This window comes from Pleurodeles waltl, chromosome 7, assembly GCF_031143425.1.
Source record: "Pleurodeles waltl isolate 20211129_DDA chromosome 7, aPleWal1.hap1.20221129, whole genome shotgun sequence".
Taxonomy (NCBI): domain Eukaryota; kingdom Metazoa; phylum Chordata; class Amphibia; order Caudata; family Salamandridae; genus Pleurodeles; species Pleurodeles waltl.
In genome coordinates this window covers 801320990-801340044 of record NC_090446.1, presented here as the reverse complement: position 1 = coordinate 801340044, position 19055 = coordinate 801320990, and positions in this window count along the sequence as shown.

Here is a 19055-nt window from a genome sequence, read left to right as displayed (position 1 = left end):
GAGGATGGGGTGAGTGGATGGCTTCTCCACTGGTTCTGGAGGGGGCATTGTGCCCAGTGAGCTTCATCCTGTGGAGGATGGGGTGAGTGGATGGCTTCTTCCACTGGTTCTGGAGGGGGCATTGTGCCCAGCGGGCTTCATCCTGTGGAGGATGGGGTGAGTGGATGGCTTCTTCCACTGGTTCTGGAGGGGGTAATGTGCCCAGTGATGCAGATCTTGGGCAATGCAAGGTCACAGTCTCTCAGCTGGGTGTCAAACCCACAGGATTTGCTGGGGCCAGGCCGCACAACAGCCCCTGGATGCAGGACTACAAACTGTCCGCCGGCGGCCCAGTCCACTATTTGTGTAGTCCACATGGCCACAGGCCAAAGTCCAAGGCCACACATGTCACCTGCTTCAACAAGGAGAGAACACTGCAGGGGCATCAGTTGGTAAATAGGCGGGCACCTCAGGGGGACGTGGGGCACCTCAGCCCGGAGATCGTACAAGACCACTGGTTCTGGAGGGGGCAACCTGCCCTGTGCTTGATCCTGGGGAGTGTTGGGCATATGGGTGTCTTACCCACTGGTTCTGGAGGGGGCATCATGCCCTGTGCTTGATCCTGGAGAGTATTGGGCATGTGGGTGTCTTACCCACTAGTTCTGGAGGGGCCAACCTGCCCTGTGCTCTTGGTCCTGGGGGGTGATGGGCCACAGTCTCTCGAGTGGGTGTCTTGCCCACTGGTTCTGGAAGTGGCATTGTGCCCTGTGCTTGATCCTGGGGAGTGCAAGGTCACAGTCTCTCAGGTGGGTGTCATACCCACTGGCTATGCAGGGGGCAGGCCGCACATCAGCCCATGAAGGCAGGATTACATACCGTCCGCTGGCGGTGACGGCTGCACAGTGGTGGTGGTGCTGATGGTGGGGGGTGGCACCTGCCCATCCCCTGCATCCTTGGACGGCTGCACAGAGGTGGTGGTGCTGCTGGTGGGGGGAGGCTCCTGCCCATCCCCTGCAACCTTGGTCAGCTGCATAACCATGGTTGGTGGTGGGGGCTCCGTCACAATTCATGCCCCAGGCCTCTTGGTCTTCCTGCCTGCTGGTGCAGGCTCATTGGTCTTCCTGGCAGCTGGGGCAGGCACCTTTGTCTTCCATGGAGCTGGGGCAGGCTCCTTTCCCTTCCTGGCAGCTGGGGCAGGCTCCTTTCCCTTCTTGCCTGCTGGGGCAGGCTCCTTGGTCTTTCTGGAAGCTTGGACAGGCTCCTTTCTCATGAGGCTGCCTGGTGCAGGCCCCTTCACTTTCAAGACATATGGCCTAGATCCTTTTCCACCACGACTGGGTGTGGTGATGACTGGGCCCGTGGACTGTGTGGCTGAGGTGCTTGGCTGGGTTCTTCCTTCCCTGCCCGTACGTGCAGGACAGGGTGGGGGGAGGGGCAAGAAAGAGGTCAATGGTGGATAGGAACAGTTTTTTCGGGACATTGGGGTGGGAAGAGGGAGAAGGAATGGGAGTGGAGGAAGAGGGAGTGATTGTTGGAGGTGTCTGTCTGCTGCTTTTGTGTGCAGGTGCATGGCCTGTATGCTGTTGTGAGGTGGATGGCTGTTGGGTGTCTGAGTGCTTGTATTTGTGTACCTTAGGAGGGGGGGACAGACATAATAGGAGAGGACACAGGGGCGTGGGCATGGCTGTTGTGGAGGTGTCTGCCAGTGAGGTGTGTGTTCTGCTTTGTGTGGTGATGATGCTGGTAGTGGGTGATGATATAGTGCATGCAGGTTTGAGTGTGGATGGAACTGGGTGGGAGGTGATGGAGGAGGAGGAGGGGGAGACAGTGGAAATAGTGGATGTTGGTGTGTCTGCATCTGGATGGTGCTTGTGTGAGTGCCTGTGGGATGAAGTGTGGTGCTTGTGTATGCCTGTACCACTCTTGTGTGTATGCTTGTCTGGCTGTGTGCTTGGGATGGGTTGGTCTTAAGGAGTATAGAACTGGGCAGTGGAAGTTGGAGGGTAGAAACAGAGACAATGGCTACCATCAGAGAGGAGGCCAGAGCCTGGATCAATCTCTGTTGGGCCACCATTCCAGTGAGAACCCCTCCAGGAATGCATTAGTCTGTTGTATCTGGTCTGCCAGCCCCTGGATGGCATTCACAATAGTTGACTGCCCTACAGAGATGGATCTCAGGAGGTCAATAGCCTCCTCACTCAAGGCAGAGGGCTAACTGGGGCAGGTCCTGTGGTGCCTGGTGCGAAGGAGATGCCCACCCTACTGGGTGAGCAGACACGGGCATGTCGATGATGGGCTGCTGGGAGGGCGGTGCTGGTATGAGGGCGGAGCTATACCTGTAGCTGGAGTGGTCACAGAAGTGTCTGCCACCACTAGGGAGCTTCCATCGGAGGAGGAATCTGTGTCAGAACTGTCCCCTCCAGTCTCTGCCATGGTGCTCCCCTCACCCTCCGTCCCACTGGTGCCCTCAGCGTCGATAGACTCTGCCTCCTGGGTCCTGTGGGATGCAGTTCCCTCCTTCGCCAATGCCTCTGCTCCTCTGCCAGATGATGCTAATGCACATAAGGATAGGATGACAAAACAAAAAGTTGGGGGGGAGAAACAAAGGATATCCTGGGTAAATGGCTGCACCAACACCACTGTTGGTGTATACAGCACACTCACACACAAGGAACAGGCCTGCAAAATATGCCATAGCACTAGCAGAGAAATAGTTAGCAGCTAAGACATAGGGAGGGGCATACACCACCAAATGCAGCACACCTGGGACCCACGCAGCCCTGACTAGTTGTGGATGCCTACGAGCTAGGTAGCAAGTTTTTCCCTTCTTAACCCTAGCCACCAGTGGACCTATGCTCAATGTCAGGCCTGGCCTAGTGGCACCCACTGAGACACATCCCCACCCGGATACCACCCTACCATGCGTAAGTTGTAATGATGGGCACTGTACTCACCCCTTTGTGGCTGCTGTGATGCCCTTAAGCACCCATCCAGCTCAGGATAGGCCACCGCCAGTATGCAGGCCATCAGGGGCTCAGGGTTCAACGGGCACCCGCTTCCTCGTTGGGAGGCCATCCCAGCTGGGCCTCTGCTGTCTTCCGTCTTCAGCGTCTCAGGTCCTCCCACCGTTTGCAGCAGTGGGTGATCCTCCAGTCATAGCCACCAATGGTATGCACCTCCTTGGCGATGGCATGCCATGTACCCTTCTTTTGATGGGCGCTGACCTGCAGAGGCAATACACACAGGAAAATTGAATTACACAAACAGTCCTGCCTGTTACACATATGGCCCACCATACCTGTTTCCATCACCATTGGCACACACATAGCCCAGTACATAAACTATATGCCGCCCAGAGGACATCCACCCACACCCTTACACGAGGCCTTCACACACACCATTCCATGCATTCATGCCACATGCATTGTGATCACAGTGTACTCACCGTTGGTCTGTAGGCCCATACAGCAGTCCATACTGGGGTAGGACCACATCCACCAGTCTCTCCAACTCCTCTGCAGTGAAGACAGGGGCCCTTTCCCTGGTCACATGGGCCATGATAGTTTCCAGACACAGGTCACAGCAGCACATGCAGTGTAGGTCCTCTCCTGTGGAAGATCAGGTAGCAAGTAAGGGATCAGATAGAAAATGTCAGTCACGTCCACGGCGGTGCATACCGTCACCGCCAGCGTAGATCACCATTGGCCTCTGTAACCCATAGGGCCCAATGTTAAGCAATGAGGAGTTGCATGGGGGTTCCCGACTGCCTCCTGCAACGGCACCCAACATCAGCGGAAATACCTCACTTCCACCTGTCCCTCCACATAGGACAGGCAGAGGCCATTTCAGGGGGGAGGGCAGGCCCTGGAAAATTGCTGCTTCACTGGTGAAATTAAGACATACTGGGCAAATCACACTGACCCATTACAAGTTAACAGCATGCAAAGTTCAGTTGTAGCTCCATTGTTCAGTTTGTGACTGGCGACTCACTCTTTTGCCCCATAGATTACTACCGCTGCGGATGAATAGGAGGTGGAGACATACCCCTGTGTACAGACCCCTAGTGGACTTGCCAACACTGGAGGACAGGCACATAATACTTACCTATACACGTGACAGAGGCGCAATCAATGAGCTGTGTGCCCAATTGGAGCCTGACCTGATATCTGCTATCTGTCACCCCACTGGGATCCCCCCTCTTGTGCAGGTTCTATCAGTGCTCCATTTCCTGGCAACTGGTTCTTTCCAAGTGACAGTGGGCTTGGCAGCAGGAATGTAACAGCCAATGTTCTCAATAGTGCTGACAAGAGTGTTGTCTGCCCTGATTAAACACATGTGCAGCTACAGTGTTTTCCCCGAGGTTGAAAATTTGGCCATAGTAAAGGCTGAGTTCATATCCCCAACATAATTGGGGCGATTGATGGAACACATATTGCATTTGTCCCCCCGCCAGAATGAACAGGTGTTCAGAAATCAGAAGAGTTTCCACTCAATGAATGTATAGATGGTGTGCTTGACGGACCAGTACATCTCCCACATCAATGCTAAGTATCCTGTGTCGGTGCATGATGCCTTTGTCCTAAGGAATAGCAGCATCCCAAATGTGATGGGCCAACTACAGAGGCACAGGGTGTCGCTAATAGGTGAGCCCTGGTTCCCACCCAGTAGAGGTTGGTGTATGGGTATGGTGTGGGCCATATGGGATTGTGTGTTGTTAAATGCTGTCCCTCAATATTTCAGGTGATTCTAGTTTCCCCAACCTCTTATGGCTGCTGAGCCCTGTGAGTAATGCCAGGACAAGTGCAGAAGAACGTTATAATGAGGCCCATGTGTGAACCAGAAGGCTAATTGAAAGGACCTTTGGCTTCCTGAAGGCCAGGTTCCGGTGCCTCCATCTGATAGGTGGATCCCTGTGCTACTCACCCAAAAAGGTCTGCCAGATAATGGTGGCATGCTGCATGTTGCATAACCTGGCCCTCAGACGCCATGTCCCATCCCTGCAGGAGGAGGAGGCTGCAGATGCCCGTGTGCCAGCAGTGCACCATGTGGACAGTGAGAATGAGGGTGCAGAGGATGAGGATGAGGACAACAAAATGTCAGTGATCAGACAATACTTCCAATGACACACAGGTAGGACTGTGTTACTTCACATTTCAATTACATTTGTTTGAATTTCTGTGACACTGGCATGCTGATATTTCCCACCTCTATGCCCACTTACTGTTCCCTCTGGCAATTAATTTAGCAGATGTTAAAGACCTCACATATACTCCTGGTGTGATCACTGCAGCCAGCTACAGGCCTTTAATCCATGCTCATTTTCTGTACAGTTGGATTGCAATGGTTGTACCTGTTTCAATGAATACGTAATTGATATACATGATATACTCCAAAACTTCTTGTTTTTCCAAGGGTGTTTATTGAAGTGTTAAAATATAGAGGGGCAAGTGCAATGGGATGGGGTGATGATGAAGGAAAGTTCAGGGTATAGTTTCAGTCTGTTTGTAGCACAGGTGCATTGTTCAAGGGGACATAGGAAGCGGAGCAATGGCAGTTCAAGGGGGACAGTGTGACTGAGTGGGACACAAGGCTGACAATCAGGAGAGTCTCATTTCCTGGTGGGGGTCTTGCCAAGTGTCTCTGGCTTCTGTCTAGATTGCATGGAATTTTTGCGGGGTGATTCTCCTTCTGCAGGGGGGTTCTGGTGGCCTGTGAGTCCTGTGGCAGGACCTCCTGTCCAGGAGCATTAGCGGAGGTGGAAGGATGTCCAGACGTCTGGCTAGTGGCACGGGCCCGCTGTTGTTGACTGCCTCCCTCATAATATTAGCCATGTCTGCCAGCACCCCTGCTATGGAGATCAGGGTGTTGTTGATGGCCTGCAAGTCCTCCCTTATCCCCTGGTACTGTCCCTCCTGCAGCCACCTGTTATCCTGCACATTGTCCAGAATCTACCCCATTGTGTCCTGGGAATGTGATAGGCTTCCAGGATCTCTGCAAGTGCCTCCTGGAGAGTCGGTTCCTTGGGCCTGTCCTCCCCCTGGTGCACAGCAGTCTTCCCAGTTTCACAGTTAGCCTGTGCCTCTGTCCTCTGAACTGTGTGCCCACTGCCACTGACCCCTGGTCCCTGATTGTTTGGGTATGAGGTGTAGCCTGGGGTCCCTGTAGAGGTGGACACTCTGCTGATTGACGTGTCCTGGGCACAGAGGTGTGGGTACGCTGCATGAGTGCGGTGGTGGTGTTTCCTGATGGGGGTGGCTCTGTGGTGGTGTGTGACTGGGCCTAGGTAACCGTCTGTTCAGAGGTCCCTGATGAGCCAGGTAGGTCATCCAGATCTTGAAGACCAGAGTTGCTGTCATCACTGTGGGTCTCTTCTGTTGGGGGACTGGATATTGCTGGCACCTCCTCTCTGCTGGCATTGGCTGGGGTACCTGTGGGGATGTAAATGATGTGTTATGGTTTCTGTGTCTGACTTATTGTGCATCCGTGAATTGACCTCTTTGGTTGTATTTGCCCTGGCAGCTTTCACTTGTGTACATTGGTGTATGGTGGGATGATTAGTTCTCTATGGTGTGCATGCTTTAGTGATGAGTGTCCATGCAGGGCTGTGGGGGGTGTCCATGCATTGGTAGAGCATGCAGGGCTTGGCATAGGGATGATTGAGATGTGATGGTGGGGTGTGTGGGAAGTGGTATAGTGATGGGAGTGAGGGTTGGAGTATGTGATGGCATGCAGGTAGCAGGGGTGATAGCAGTAGAGAGTTGACTTACCAGAGTCCAGTCCTCTTCCTGCTCCAGCCAGGCCCTCGGGATGCAGGATTGCCAAGACTTGCTCCTCCTATGCTGTTAGTTGTGGAGGAAGAGGTGGGGGTCCAACGCCAGTCCTCTGTACAGCAAGCTGGTGTCTTGCTGCAATGGAACGTACCTTCCCCCATAGGGCGTTCTAACTCTTCCTGATGTCATCCCTTGTTCTTGGGTACTGCCCCATGGCGTTGACCATGTCCACGATTCTCCGCCATGGCTCCATCTTCCTAGCTATCGATATCTGCTGCACCGGTGCTCCAAATAGCTGTGTCTCTACCTTGATGATTTCCTCCACCATGACCCTTGGCTCCTCCTCTGTGAAACAGGGGTGTCTTTTAGGTGCCATGGGTGTTATGTGAGGTGTGTAGGTGAGGGTGTGTTGGGTAATGTGTTGGGGTGTGTGATGTGGGGTGCATGAGTGGTATATAGGTGTGTATAGTGTGTGGCTCTGGTTGTGTCAGTGGTCTTGATGTCTCTGCTGGCAATGGTTTGTAATGGTAAAGGGTTGTGGGTAATGTGGGTGGGTGTTTTATAGTGGTGTGAGTGTGTGGGTGTGGTGTGTGTATGGGTGTCAGCTGTGTGTTGTTTGAATTGTCCAATGTGGTGTTGTTTTGTCTGTGGGTGTCCATTTTGAGCATGGCGGTACCACCAATGGTATACCGCCGTTGAATGTCCGCTGTGGTGATTTGTGGGTCATAATGTGGTGGGCGTTGTTCTGTTGGCGTAACGGTGTGGTTTTTGATACTGCCACTTTATCACTGACCTTTGGGCTGGCAGATTTGTGTCTGTGGCTGAATACTGATGGATTGGTGTTTGTGTGTCATAATATAGTGAACGGATATCCGCGGCAGCAGCAGTATGTTGGTGGCATTCAGCGTGGCGGTAAGTGGTATTTACTGCCATTATCATAATGTGGGCCAAAGTCCCCACTCACTATATCGGGCCCAAGAGAAGTGAACCTTTGACGCAAGTTCAAAATTAATCAGGAACTGCAAATGAAATACATCAATCTATATATCATCACAAACTATTTACGGTTCATGGGAGTCAATGATGATAATAAGTATTTCTTTATTAACAATTCAACAATATTAATGATTAAAGCAATTTGTAATTACGATATAGAACAAAGTGGTGTCATCATGAGAACAGGACAGCTTCTGTCATCTAACCAAACTTACAACAAAGAGCTTCTAAACATTAAAATTCAAATATGCTACAAATTGTAATGCAACTTATCGAATCAAACTCAGTTCCCGGCGCCTTTTACTATGATAGAAAAAACAGTTCATGGTTAAGACACTAAGGCCCTCATTAGGACCATGGCCGCTAGAAGACCATCATCGTGGCTACCAGCCGCCCGCCGGATTATGACCACAGCTGGATTTCCACCAGATGGTGGTGGAAATACGGCTGTGGCCATGCCGGCGGACAATAATACAGCCTGGTGGTGTTCTGCTGGCAGATGCTGCTGCTGGCAGCAGTGCCCCGTCCCGTCTCCTGCCGGATGACCCCCTAGATCCAGGTAAGTGAGTGCTCCGACAGGGGAGGGGGTGAAGGGTGTTGTGTGTGTGTTTGGGTGTGTGTGTGTATGTCTGTGTGTGCGTGTATGCTGGTGTGTGTGTGTGTGCATGTATGGATGTGTGAGTGCATGTATGTTGAGTTGTGTGAATGTGTGTGTGCAAGTATGTATATAAGTGTGTGCGGTGTGTGTGTGTGAATGGATATATGCATGCATGGATGTATGTTGGAACGGGTGTGGGTATGCATGTGTGTGCGTGTGAATGGAGGGGTGTGTATGGGGGGTCTGGAATGGAAGGGGGGTAGGAGAGAATCCAGGGGAGGGGGGGAAGACCCCTATCAGTGACAGGGAAGGGATTCCCTGTCACTGATTGGCCTACCGCCATGGTTTTGTGGAGATAAGGAAGCCACGAAAACCATGGCGGTAGGCAGGGTCATAATCCCGCAGGCGGGCAAGTGATGGCTGCCGGGCTGGAGAGTGAAGTCATTACTGCCGTGGCGGTTGGTGTGGTACATTGGCGGTTTTGCTTTAGCCAATCCGGCAATGTCATAATGTGGAGAAAAGTACTGCCAGCCTGTTGGCAGTACTTTCCTCCATATTAACGCCGACTGCCGGGGTCCTAATGACCCCCTCAATTACTAGGTGAAATCATTCCCTTTCCCATATGCTTCTATTGAAAACACCTATTCAAAAGGAAACATTCTATGGATATTAGGTTAACATTTTAATACATTATTATATTCTATGAAAATCGTGCCAATGAGAAAATTGGAATATAACACATGCATTTGCGTCATTGAAAGTTTAACATTTACATTCTTGACTGGGTGAAAGAAAGAAAGAAAGAAAGAAAAATGCATTTGTCAGTGGTCCAAGCTAAATACATGTGGCTATGTGAGCCTACTGTGCACATTTGAATTTAAAATGCTGCTTTTCATCCAGTGTCTATACATTTTGCTTCTACATAGTAATTGCATCAATTTAAATTTTGTAATCACTCTCACAGGAGCTACCTCTACATTGTTTCTGTTCCTGGTTGGTCATCATTTTTGCCGCTAATAAGATTTTCTGGCAGGGCAGTGCCAAAGGATGTAGAGGTAGAACACAAGCAAGCCTTTGTGTCTCACATTTTGGCTCTTTGCAGTTTGGCAAGAGAACATTTTCAGTCAAGCACAATTAACCAGGGCCGTTGGCACCCCAAATATTTACCTCACTAGAATGCCCACAGTTTGATGAATTGGAGATGGTGCTAAACCTGAATTTCATGAGGAAGTATGTTTCCGAGTTAAGGCATCTCCCTACACATAAAAAATGCCAAAAATATAGTCAATAAATCAATGGGCCCTCATTCAATAATTGAGTTCTAGGTCAGCAGAATAGTTAAGGGGTTTCATTACACAAATTCAAATTACAGTGGTACAGAGTCAAGGTTATACAGGTGTTCCGCGTATAGATCATTACAGAGAAATACAAACTCAAGAATTTTCTAAGATCCAAGTGTGCTGCAAAATTGGGTGAAAAACAGTCAGCATCCATATTAAAATAGGAACGTCTCTGTCTCACCCCCAAAATCAAGGGGTTTGATACACTATTCTTACATACAAAATTAACAGAATTGCAGATTCATCACGCTATGATTAAAATTGTTGCAAAGACTGAAAATCAGAACACAGTCTCATAAAACATCATACTACTTTAGGACCTAACCACTATCCCCTGTAAGCTAATGTCATCCCTAGATTATGGAACAAACTACGCACATGAACAACAGCATGTTATGTGACTGAATAGGGTGCAGTGAAGCACCATCAGGATCCTTTAAAGGTTACAGTTTCAAGACTGAGCCAGTAAAAGTTCATCAAGAACAGCATAAACAACAACAAATGAAATCTTGCTTATTCTTGTGTTGCAGAAATAATAAGGAGAGAAATTGGTCTGCACAGAAGACACAGAGGATTCCATTTTGGCTAAAGTAGCTGTTATGCTCTAACTGAGGTCCAGTTAACAAGGTCAGGAAAACACATTTCTGAATGTCATAGAAAACTAGTTGATCTGCACAAAAACAGTGTGTACATGTAGAATTAAGTGTACAGCCACATTTTCCGCATTGTTAATAGTGCTTGAAAGCATAACTGCATAAACCTACCAACAACATCCCTCCTATGATTATTCTACAATCGGTACAACACACAATTAACCAAATTAGTCAGAAATACTAACACTGTCCGCATCACTTTCTGCTTCAATTACTCCATCAACTTAAGCAGTTTTTGTCATCCTCCATCCTTATCTCTTTCTTGTTAATGATCCCATTCTATCTTTACATTCACAATTTAGAAACAGACTCTCAAAAACACTGAGCAAGAAAAATAGGGTGCTGGACATGCCCCCTTCCTCAGGATTTCCCCTGCTTGCCCTGCTTTTTTTGCTTCTGAGCTCCTGTTTTTGATCCTGTGTTGAATTTTGTTTTTGCTGGCTTTAGGAATCTGGGCACTTTACCACTGATGACCAGTGCTAAATTGCAGGTGCTCTTTGTCTACATGGTATTGGTGATTGGTTAATCAATTATTGGCATATTTGATTTACTAGTGAGTCACTAGCATAGGGCACCGTGTGTGCCCAGGGCCTGTAAATCAAATGCTTCCAGTGGGACTGCAACACTGATTGTGCACCCCACCCAAGTAGCCTTGCAAACGTGTCTCAGGACTGCCATGGCAGTGCCTATATGCAGTTTTAAACTGCCAGTTCAAACTGGCAAGTACACCCACTTGCCATGTCTAAACTGTCCCTTTTAGTGCATAACAGTCACCGCTAAGGTGGACCCAAGGCAGCCGCATGGGCAGGGTGTGGTGTATTTAAAAGGTGGGACATGTACTAATGTGTTTTACATGTCCTGATAGTGAAATACTGCTACATTTCGTGTTCACTATTGCAAGGCCTATCACTCCCATAGGGTAGCAATGGGATTGCCTTGAAATATCTTTAAGTTGTACATTTCCATTGGGAGCACACAGAGAAATGAACTTTGGGGTCTCTGAACTCGCAATTTAGTTAAGAAGTTTCAAAGTGCCAGTTTTAGAAAGTGAGCATTTTCTTGCTTGCCAATTCTCTGCCTCTGCCTGTCTATTGAATACACATCTGTGTCAGGATGACAATTGAGCTGTTTGCAAATTCACTCTAGACAGTAACACAAATAGTGTGCCCTGCATATCCTGATGGGTCTTTCTAGGCTAGCGTGTTTGGAGGTGCTTACACTTGCAGCTGAATAGGGCTGTGCCTGTCCTTACACAAAGCAGTCTTCAACCCAATGGAGTGTGTCTAGGGCCAGAGCAGGAAAGGCAGGATCTTGGGCACTACAAAGACTTTCTTTGAAGTTTTTGTACTTCAATGAAAGAGATGAGTGTACGCATTGGACCTCTGAGGCCACAACTTTAGAATCCTTCTGGACTGAGTTCATTTTACCAGGAAGAAGAGCTAGATGTTGAAGAAGGGACTGCCACTCTGCCTGTTGCTTTGCTGGATTGGCCTGCGGTGTGTTGCTTCTGTTCCAGGAGTGAAAGGACTGGGCTTTGCTTTATACTTCCTGCTTCCAAAGGTTCCCCAAGGGCTTGGACGGAGCTTGCCTCCTGTTAGAAATCTTACGGACATTACAGACTTCATCTGCCAGCACCTGGGCTCACTTGCTGAGAGTCCTGGCTACCCAAGTGGTGTCAAATCCAGTTCTTGGGCCCTTGGGAGTGCGTTATGGTGTAACCAAGAACATTAACTCCAGAGCGACTTCAGAACTAACACCACTGTCTGACTCTTTGCCACTGCCTGCATCGGATCTGTGACCCCGCTGAGAACAATGACTGACACTGACCCTGCAGGCCCATGGCTGCTGTAGCGCCTCCGAAGTCCCACCACAGTATGAGTCCCAAGTGCCGTGTCACTGACATCTATGACACCGACTCCACCGCAGCACCTCTGGCCCCGTGGTGTGATCCCAACACCACAAAGTCGGCGCCTTGCATCTTGAACTGCTGGACTCATCAACTCTGCCGTATCTTTTGGAACTGACGCCGCATCACCTGCCTTGCAACCATAAGGAAGCAAAGCCTCACCTCTCCTGGCTCGCAGTAAAGAACCAACACCTCACCTTCCCAGTAGCAGTGAGGAACCAATGATGCACTGGCTCCAGCAACGTCTCACCCCAACTCTGTGCAATGTCTTTGTTTCCTCATCGTTTTCAAAGGTACTGTGCCTGGGGTCAATGTAAGTCCTTGACTGGTCTGCACTCCATCGTGAGTGGTGTCGGACTGTTGGGAACAACTCCGTCTAGACATCGTGATAGCCCTAGTTGGAGCTATTGTGTTTCTAAGTGCTTTACTGAGATTTAATCTTTAAAAAATTGCTTGTTTCTGTTGTATTTTTGATGTTTGGTCTTGTTTTACTCAGATAAATATTTGCTATTTTCCTGAACTGGTGTGGAGTACTTTTGTGGTGTTTTCACAGTTTTACTGTGTGTGTATAAATACTTTACACTTTACCTCTGAGGTAAACCTGACTGCTCATGCCAAGCTACCAAGGGGGTGAGCAGGATTTACATTAGGTGTGTGGCTCCCTTACCCTGACTAGAGTGAGGGTCCCTACTCAGACAGGGTGCAAACCACAGCCATCTATAGACCCCAATTCTAACAAAGGGCAATTGCATAAATCAATATAATTATTTCAGGAGATTAAATTAGCCTAAGCAAACCCACTCCAGATAATCAAACTATTCATCGACCTTGTTAAAACCCTTTCCTGGCTCGCTAACCAAAGAACCTACTACTCCCCACAGCCATGCTCCTCTGAAGTTTACACTTCCAAGGAAATGGTAGCTATATTTTGGATATATGCATTAATAACCCTTCTGTTATCATTCATGAAGGTGTAGCATTCACTAACCTTCATAACCTTGCAAGCACTGCCTTCCTTTGATAGAAGGTTATCTGTCGCTAGGCAGTCGTACCACCAACATAGCAACTCTCTCTCAAAATTGGCTCCTTACCAACTAGGAAATCACAGCTGACAACATAACTCCTCACTCACTCACCCGCATAATCAATTGACCTAACACCTGTAGGTTCATAACGCACTGTACACAATTCACATTTTCTTTCCCACTTCGTTCTCAACCTAGGATGCACATATGACAATCTAAATTTTGTTTCTGCCTTAATCTGCTCTCTTATCTTTTTCTCATCTTTTCATTCTCTATCAGTTTCCATTTTCAACTCTTTCTCATTATAGTCTCTATCGAAGCCACGCTCATGTTTACTTAAACTACATACACTGTCCCGTTTAGCATGGTTGGTATTATGGTTAACTTGTGCATTATTATTCAGAAATTTACCATATTTTACCAAATGTTTAGCATCTTTGGAGACAGACAGGTCTTCTAGCAAGACACTGAAATCAAACAGATGATGCAATAGAAATTTATGTTCATTAAAAATACTAATAATTACATGTTAGACCATAGACATAGGATGATGTAGATTGGTAGCTCCTTCACCTGAAGAAGAAAAGAGAAAAAGAACACACATAACAATCATTGACCCACACAATATCCACATATTCATTCAACATTTCAATATAAATATTATGATGAAATCAAGTAGCTAAGCTTCCCTATGTGTCAATGTATTATATGTATCATCATTTCGTACTGTAGTTAATTCAACTTCTTTGGGGGTATATCCCACTTGAGAAAGCAGGCACAACAATAAGCCAACTAATAATATTAGTGCCATTGTCAAAGAGATTAGGCCAATAACTTTGCAACATTTTCTATATGCTATTTTATATCTAGGTCAAAAACTAAAAGGAAATTGAAACTCCCAACTAAAAAATAATAATACATCAAAAATTAAACTAAATAAAGACTTCAAAAGGTTATTGTTTATCAGTTGTCTTTTGCTCAGTTTGGTTCATGTGGTTCATTTTCTCATAGTCTTTTCTTGATCTGGGTTTGTCTTAAAATGTAAACTATTCTCTTTTAGTCTTTCTTAACATTCAGGATGGTTCTTCTTCTTCTGGTTCACTTTCAAAGATGAATTTGCAAATATTTCTTTGACTGTAGATTTCTGTATTTGCCTCCTATTCATCATCTTACTGATGCTAAATACGCCCACTCAAGTAAAGCATATTTTCTGTTCAAAATGTTTTTCTGGCTGGTCTTTTAGCAACTAGAGACACTTTTACTGTCCTCTGACTCAATTTCAATTACTTCAGGTTCTTCATAAATTGGCTTTTATCTTTCATTCTACCAGTGCTTTCTTTTGCAGGTTCTCTGTAATGTCTTTGTTTTGATGCTTGTATCTTTACTATGTGACTACTGCTGAACTTTCATCAGTATCAGTAACGTGATTCACTGTGAACTGTTTCATTCCTCTTGGGATTCTTGTGTAAGAGGCTTGAGCGCCTCTGGTGGAAAAATGATGACCTCCGTTGTGAGATGAATTATAAGATGGCACTAAAAGAAAATCATCAGCTTATTTCTCCATCCTGAATAGCATAATATTCACAGAAGATCTCAGCTGCTAACAATTCTTTACATGAAAATATTTCAAACTGTAAAACTCTCACATCATTATCTTCTGTTTCTCCTTTCTCTCTGCCCTTTGAAGATAGTTACAATTCATTAGCTTCCTTTTTCTCTGAAAAAGTAGAGAACATCTATACCACCTTCCCTATAGAAGCTGAGTCACCCACAGCTAGAGATGTGGTTTGACCAGTCAGCCACCAGTGTTAACACTGCTACAGCAATTCTGTCCAATTTGTATTACTGAGCTTCCCTCTGCTCCATTGTTAAATCTGGAACTCCAGCGGATCGAATTTCCCCTGCCATTCTGGAGCATTGCTGCAAGGTTATTCAACCTACTGTCTATGTAGTAATTAATCTCTCTCTGTCCTGTGGCTGTGTACCCCAACAATGGTAATGCTCCATGGTGGTTCCTTTGTTAAAAAAACCTTACTGGATCCATTGAGGCAGGAAAGATATCAGCCCCTATTATTGCTGCCTCTTTTTGGCAAGCTAATGGGAAAAACACATAAATAGGCAGCTTTCCTATGTCTTGGAGGACAATAAGCTCCTACATGAATCCCAATCAGGTATTCATCCCTCTTATAGTACAGAGTTAGCCTTGCTGCTTGCCTTCGAATCTGCAAGGCGGATTATGGATGACGGTAACACCGCAGCCATTCTTATGTTTGACCTCAGCACCACGTTCGATACTGCATCCCACAATATTCTAATCAAGTGGCTGTGAAACAGTGGCATTAACGGCAAAGCACTAGGCTGGCTGACTTCATTTCTGCAGGAACGCACCATGCAGGTGTCGCAAAAAAACATTTAATTCTTCAATTCACTCTCTACAGCAAGGAGTGCCTTAGGGCTCGTCTTTGAGCCCAACCTCTTTTTAGGGTCGAGCCTGCGTTGCATGCGCTTGCGCATGCGCATCACTAGCGAGACGCTTTAGAAATGTAAAAAAGGGCTTGGAGCCCCGTCCACATCACGTCAGTGTCTTTCATTGGTTCGTGGGCTTGCCGGTTAGAATCTGCTTGCTTTGATTAGTGGATGGCACGCATACGTCATGCCTTTTTCCGGTGGTTAGCCCTCCTCAAGCGCAGCGACCAAGTACAGAAAACATGCAAGGCTTGCTGTTTCCCGTCAGGTTTGTGGACTACTTTTTCTCTATTTTCGCAGCGCGATCTCGCTTGGCAGAAGTTGAGCGCTTTGCATAATATTAACCCTGTTACACATCTAATTGCACTTTTACCGGTTAGGTACATAATTGCACTTTTGCTGGTGGGTTTCATTACGAGTGAACTGTAGCAGCGTGATTGGGCTGTTTTTTTCTTTTATAGTGGCAAGATAAATCTGGTTGGGAGTTTACAGCTGGTAATAGCTGTAACTCTGACAAATGCGAGACTCTAGTGCATTGTAAATGCTTGTTAATATTTATGTTAGCCCTCTGGCTGGGGTCATTGAACACCATGGTTTCACTATTCTCTCAAATGACACACAGCTTATCATCACTTGGTCCCACAATAATGAGCGTTTGGCGTTCTCTCTCTGTGCATATCTGTCTGAAGTCACTACCTGGATGGACCTCCATTGTCTAAAGCTGATTAGGGCAAAGACTGAGGTTCTGCTACTGGGCAAACATATCAACATCTAGTCCAGTGCTTGGTGGCCAGATAACTTTGGCCCTTTAAAATTTTCTAAACCCAGGGGTGAAAGCCTGGGCATCAGGTTCGATGAGAAGATTTCCTTCGATACCTAGACCAATACCCTCGCAGAAAAGAAATCCCTGAAAAAAATTGTTCCTCTTCTTCCGGAATCTGTCCAGAAAACGGTGGTCCAGGCCCTGGTCACATCCAGAATGGGCTATGGATATGTTCTTTTTTTTGGGTGTTGCTCAATTGTGAGTGCATAGGCTTTAACACATGCAGAATGCGGCAGCTTAGTTATTGCTTTGGCTTTCTAGACGGTCCTCCATTAGTGCCATACTGAAGAAACTGCACTGGTTGCCAGTGAAACAGAGAATCACCTTTAAGGCTCTCTGTTACCTTTACAAGGAGCTTACATGTGAAGGCCCTGCCTATTTACAGACTATGGTCACCCCCTATGCTCCAGCCTGAAATCTGAGGTCAGCCGTGGGCAAACTAGCTTTCAATCCCAGATTTTAAAAAGTGAGATTTGGTGACTGTGCCTTTAGTCATTTGATCTCTAGAATCTGGAACTCAATACCTGTAGAATTTCGGCTAGCCACCTCCAAATTGATCCTCAGGAGGAAGCTTAAGACAAGGCTCTTTGGCTCCAGTTAAGATCTTTCTCTCTCTATTCACCTTCTTTCCATATTCAGCATCCTAGTGCTGGGATAATTTGTTAGAAAGTGTCCATGTGCTGTACAATAGCATTATTATTAATAATTTTATTATTGTGACTCATATTTTCAAATGGAGTTTTAAACTGGTCAGATCAGAAACACATTTTTCTGACTGCCACTCCTAACGTTGTAACAGCTCTTCACTCTGACCCTGGACTTGAAACTGGCCACTAGTTCTTGGCCCTTTACTAGGATCATCACTCTCATCAGCAGCTGCAGCAGCTTCACCATCAGCAGTTTCATCAACTTCACCTCTCTTTGAATTCATGCTGTGACCTTGAGCCTGACTCCATGAAACATTGGTTGTTTTCGCCACTTCACTCGTGAGTGGTGTGGATCCACTGAAGGACTCCAGCATATTTTATGGCAGTGTTAGTCACAAGTAAAACTTGAAATAGGGCTCACCAGTATTCTTCTGAGCAATTTTTGTGAATGTGTTTCTTGATAATCACTCAAGCTCTTCCGTTCAGTGCATGACATTTAGGCCCTGATTTATACTTTTTGGGGCAAAACTGCGCTAATGCAGTTTTGCACCAAAACGTTTAGCGCTGGCTTGCACCATTTCTGTGCACCAGCCGGGCACCATATTTATGGACTGGTGCAAGCTGGTGCAAAGGGTAGGCTAGTGTAAAAAAAGTGACGTTAGTCGGGTGGGGCTGGCGGTATGGAAAAAGGAAGGGGGTTTTGCACCAAAAAATGAAGTTAGGCAAGTTAGAGTAAAAAAAAATGACTCTAACCTGCCTGGAGTTATTTTCTGACGCAAAACCATCCATACCACATGACTCCTGTCTTACAATAGACAGGACTCATGCCCACCAACCCAAAGGCCAGCACAGGGGACCAGGGTCCCCTGGGCATTGCCATTGCACTCTGTGCCATGTATGTGGGCCCATTTTAGGGCCCCCATTAGCACTTTAAAAAAAATACTTACCTGTACTTACCTGGGATGGGGTCCCCCATCCTCCGCTGCCCCTCTGGTGTGGGTGGGGGTGTCCCTGGGGTCTGGGGAGGGCACCTGTGGGCTTATTCCATGGTGTTCCACCATGGAAATAGGCCCCAGGCCCCCTAACGCCTGCCCTCACCAAGGCATTAAAAAATGGGGCAAAGCAAGCTTTGCACCATTTTTTGACCCCTTCTCACTCCCGTGCACCATTTTTGCACAGGAGTATAAATATGGCATTAAGGCCATAGAGTCATTTTTTGCACAGGAACACCTACCTTGCATCTCATTAATGTAAGGTAGGTGTCTACGTCCCCAAAAATGACCTTAACTCCATAAATATGGCGCTAGAAGGGTCTACTGCCAAAGTATAAATATGGAGTTAGTTTTGCACCAAATTAGAGTAAAAAGAGAATGACGCTAATTCGGTGCAAACAGAGTATAAATATGCCCCTTAATTTCAAGTGATGGGTGACAGATTTCACCATGTCAGTTAGGCCTTTGTGATGATCTAGAAGAATGTCTTTTCCCATTAACACTTCTTGGAGCGAGAGACCAGTCTATTTGACTGCGGTACTCCTAATACAAGAGGAAAAGCATGAGGTGATTTCTGTATAGTGGATGCAAATAGTTTGGCAGCTTGTTTTTTATGATCTCACACATTCTTTCAACTATTCCAGAATATTGATGATGATAGCTACTTTTCATCAATTTGCTTGGCTTGACTATCTCAGTTCTGCCATTGCAGCCTGTGTGTGCAGTTTTAAACTGTAATTTTGACCTGGCGAAAAAATCTTGTGCCTGCCCTAAGCATTCCTTTTTAATACATATAGGACACTCGTAGTGTAGCCCATAAACAGCCTATAGGGTAGGGTGCATTGTATTTAAATTATTGG